The following is a 4,836-nucleotide window of genomic DNA, read 5'->3' as shown; positions in this document are numbered from 1 at the left end:
TTCAAAGTCCAAATGACCGATTCAAACTGTTCATCTAGTTCTCCATATTAATATGTGCTTGGAGACCAAATTTTATATTTTTTGGAATTTTTTTACTATTTATTAAGCCACTTTGAAAATCTGAAAATATGGATGAACAGTAAAAACAGTAAAAATTTCTGGACCACCGGATCAGCGATTTTCAAAGTGGCTTAATAAATAGTAAAATTTGGTCTCCAAGCACATATTAATATGGAGAACAAGATGAACGGTTTGGATCGGTCATTTGGACTTTGAATCGGTGATTTATGGTCCAATGCACAAGGACGCCCATGCATTGCAATGCACCATAGCCCATCTCTCTCTCTCTCTCTATACAGGCCCGGCCCTAGGGCTGTGCAGCCAAGGCGACTGCCCCGGGCCCCAAAATTCTAGGGGTCTCAAAAAAGAAAAATTAGTTTGTATATATATAAAAAAATTTGTATATATTAAAAATAAATAAACTATTAGAGCTCAAATTTTGTATATATAAATGGTTCAAATTTTTCTATAAATAAATATGACTTATTGGCATATCAATAAAAAATCTGACCGGCTAATTGCTTCTAGGGGTGTTTATTGGGTCCGGTTTAGTCGGTTTTGAACCAAATCAAATTAGTTTGGACTAAACAGTTTGATTTATTCGGTTTAATGGTTTGGTTCAGTTTGATTTTTAAAACCGAATTTATAACTTCGGTTCGGTTCGGTTTGGAAATTTTCAAAATCGAAAAAACCGAACCGGTCGAATTTTTATATATTATGAATTTGGTCCGGACTACCCCCAGTTTATTTCTTAATACCTCGTTTATTTCTTAATCAATTGCTCTAAATACTTTGGTTTATTTCTTAATACCCTGGTTTATTTCTTAATATACTTCGGTTTATTATAAATCAAATGCTTTAAATAAAAAAATTAATATCTTTCGATTTGAACCGAAGAAACTGAAGAAACCGAAATAAAACTTTAGTTTGGTTCGGTTCAGTTCGGTTCTATTTTTAAAACCAAATTATAACTTTGGTTTGCCTAGTTCGGTTCAATTGAAACCGAACCGAACCGATGAACACCCCTAATTGCTTCCATAAGTACTTCAGCACCATATGTTTATAAGTAGTTTTTGCGTTTTAAAAGTCCAAATAGTTGATCCAAACCATTCAACCTAATATCCATATTAAAACGTGCTTGGAGACCTAATTTTACATTTTTTTTTTGAATTTTTTATTATTTTTTAAGGTAAGTAGAATTTTTTTTATGGTTCAGAATCTCCTAAATTAATAAATTTTCTACCTATCTTAAAAAAATAAAAAAGATATCAAAAAAATGTAAAATTTGGTCTCCAAGCACGTTTTAATATGGATATCATATTGAATGGTTCGGATCGACTATTTGGATTTTAAAAATACAAAAATGGCTTAAAGCATATAGTGTTGAATTACTTATCGAAGTGTATTGGCCGGTCTCATAAATTTTTTGTATATATAAAGGGTTCCAAATTTTCTTCCGCCCCGGGCCCCAAAATCTTCAGGACCGGCCCTGTCTCTCTCTCTCTCTCTATATATATATATATATATATATATATATTGCCAACCAGTAAAAGCCTAAAAACTCTCGATCCAAATGATTAAAATATTTGAAATCAACAAACTTCTGACAATAATTCAAATAATTTGGAGCCTAAAAACAAACCGAAAGCTGACTTAAGAACCTAAAATAACTTTATCCCAAGAAAACCAAATGAAAGCAAACCGACCAACCAAAACCATCCTTCTGGCCACCATGAAGACACGTCAAAATGTTTAAAAATATATATATGTTCTGCGTCAGTTAGCACTTTGGAAAATGAATATGTCATGTGCATTTCAGCATTTGCCTACTTTTATTTTGCTTTCTTAATCAAATATTTACATTGTCCATAAAAAAGATGCTTTAGTCCCTGCTTCCAAATGTTTCTTGCTTCAAAGAAAAAAAAAATTATAGAGAAAGATTTTAAAGTTAGAGGTTTTTCAAGTCATTCACTTATTTAATATTTATAATAAACTTAGATTTTGAAAAAGCGTTTTTTTTATACATAAGATGTTATTTTTGTCACTAGATCAAAAAATAATTCTTTATAGAATTAAATTTAATGAGATGTTTAATGAAATGTTTAATACAAGTTGAACATACTAGTCATGCGCAAAAAATATTATAATGCATATATCATTTGTTCTTAATTTATCTGTGTATCTTCTTTTTTGTTAATTAAGTACAATAATCATCTGATAAATTTAATTAGTTTCTTCGCTAACGACAAAGATGTTATATATATATTCTTTATAAAACTTAATTGGAAATCATTAATAATTACTAAGTTTTAATTAATAGATAGATAACTAAACTTAAAGAGATAAGATTTAGAAGTTAAGTGAACAATAAGAAAAACATACAAATAATTTATATGGTAATGTAAATGTACAATGAAGGTTCATTGTTATGTATACATGTAATCATGTATATATAGTTTAACCGTGATGAGAGAAGAAGGGAGAGTATGTGTTTAAGTAGAGAAAATTTCGTGGTAAAAATAATAACATTAAATAATGTGTAAAAAAATTTAGGATAATCATAACCATACAAACTACTTTAGAATTACTGATCTATACAATTTTATATTGTTTAACAAAATTATATAAAAAAAAAGTAAATAGAGAATCTCATATATTTTGCCGACTTTAACTATTATATATGATTATCATGTACAGCATTTGGGCTGAAGTGCGGTATTGACATGCAATTTACACATTACCAACAATCCTCCATTTTCTCCATAGTCACTGTCAATCATTGTAACTTGGAAGTTTCTAGAGCCATGCACCTTTTGTTTTGATAATTTAAGCAATAGAATATATTAAAGATTTTCAAGATAAATTAAAATAATTACAAACACTGTTCAGTGAGTTTATCTATCCAACAAGTAATTAATTAAAGATATATTGGCAATTCAATTTATTTAACAACTTTAATGATTAACAAAACCGTTTCATAGAATGGAAAAAATAAAATTACAGACATGCTTTACAGAAACCTTTATATATGCTCAATAGAGGAGCTATGTGCAATATTACTTTCTTAATTTTAATAATTGTTTTAGTCAAATAAATTTACTACCAATATAACTTATTTTTTAAACAACTCTAATTTATATATGCAAATACTTACTATTGTGCAGGACTATCGTATTTGATTTTGGTACCTATTTTAACTAGGTTTCTAGATTTGCACTAAATTTTATGATAACTTATGTACTATAAATAATATTTTTCATGATATAATGTACTATAAATAATATATTAATTTGCAACTCTTACTTAATTTCTTTATTTTAGAACCGTGTGTTGTTAAAAAAGAAAACGAAAACAAATTAATTAAAAGTTAATTTAAAACGAAATTATTTGGTTTCTAAGATTTTTAGTGTTAGGTAGGAATTTTGGACAGAACTAGTTTAACTATCATAAAATATTAAAGCAGATTTCAAAATTCTAACCATTTTATCACCTGTCCCAACAAAATTGCAAGATTCATATATTCTATATATCAGGTTTAATTGTGGAATAAGAGATGGAATAAATTTTTTGTTCTACACTCAAGTTGTCAAAGAAAACATAAAACAAGAATAAGATAGAATTATGACGGAGCAAGTTAAATCACTTATTCATACAGATTAATTTATTCTATGCTTATTTTGTATTTAAGACCCATTATTATAAATAGAGATCGATTCATTCTTTTTTTAATTTCTCTTAAATTAATTTAAGTCATAAATTACGCCTATCAAACAAGATATAAAATAGAAGAAGTAAAATTGAATACACAACTGAATTTTCCCTAAATTAAAGTAGCAATCATGGATATCATAATTTTCCTACAGTACACACACATATATATATATAGAGAGAGAGAGTGGCTAATATGCATTCGGTTGCATATGGACCGAAGTGCTTACGGTCCAAATTTGATTTTTCAAAATCCAAACGGTCGATCTGAACCGTTCATCTTGTTCTCCATATTAATATGTGCTTGGAGACCAAATTTTATATTTTTCTGAATTTTTTTACTATTTATTAAGTATTTTACCAAATTATTGATCCAACGGTAGCTGCTGATTTTACTGTTTTGTTAAGCTACCGTTGGATCAACAATTTTGTAAAATAGTTAATAAATAGTAAAACAATTCAGAAAAATATAAAATTTGGTCTCCAAGCACATATTAATATGGAGAACAAGATGAACGGTTCAGATCGACCGTTTGGATTTTGAAAAATCAAATTTGGACCGTAAGCACTTCGGTCCATATGCAACCGAATACATATTAGCCACTCTCTATGTATGTATATATATATATATATATATATATATATATATATATATATATATATATATAGTGGCATGCAGACTTGCTGGACCATATTGATCTCTAAAGCAAAACGGCTAAGTATCTAAACTCATTTCAAGCACAATATTAAAGTTTTCAACGTTGACAAAAAAAATTGGATGAGATGTCAGAAGGATAGAAGATGCACAAAATAAAAGACCAAAGTACAGAAAATGCTCCACTAGCAAAAGATTTCCAACTCAAATCCAACCACAAATTTCGCCACGTAATCACCAACTCCAAATACTTAAAACCACATTTCATATCACCCCACTAAGCCTGACTACTAACCAACCTCAAACTTTGAACACTATAAATACCACCTTTAGTAACACCCATTTCAGTAACAAAAACATCTCGCCATCATCTAATATCTGAAAAAACCCATCAGGTAATAATTTGGCATAGA

Source organism: Carex rostrata, chromosome 28 (genome assembly GCF_964058835.1).
Source record: "Carex rostrata chromosome 28, lpCarRost1.2, whole genome shotgun sequence".
NCBI classification, from domain to species: domain Eukaryota; kingdom Viridiplantae; phylum Streptophyta; class Magnoliopsida; order Poales; family Cyperaceae; genus Carex; species Carex rostrata.
The sequence above is the reverse complement of the archived record's forward strand: the minus strand, read 5'-3'. Positions refer to the sequence as shown.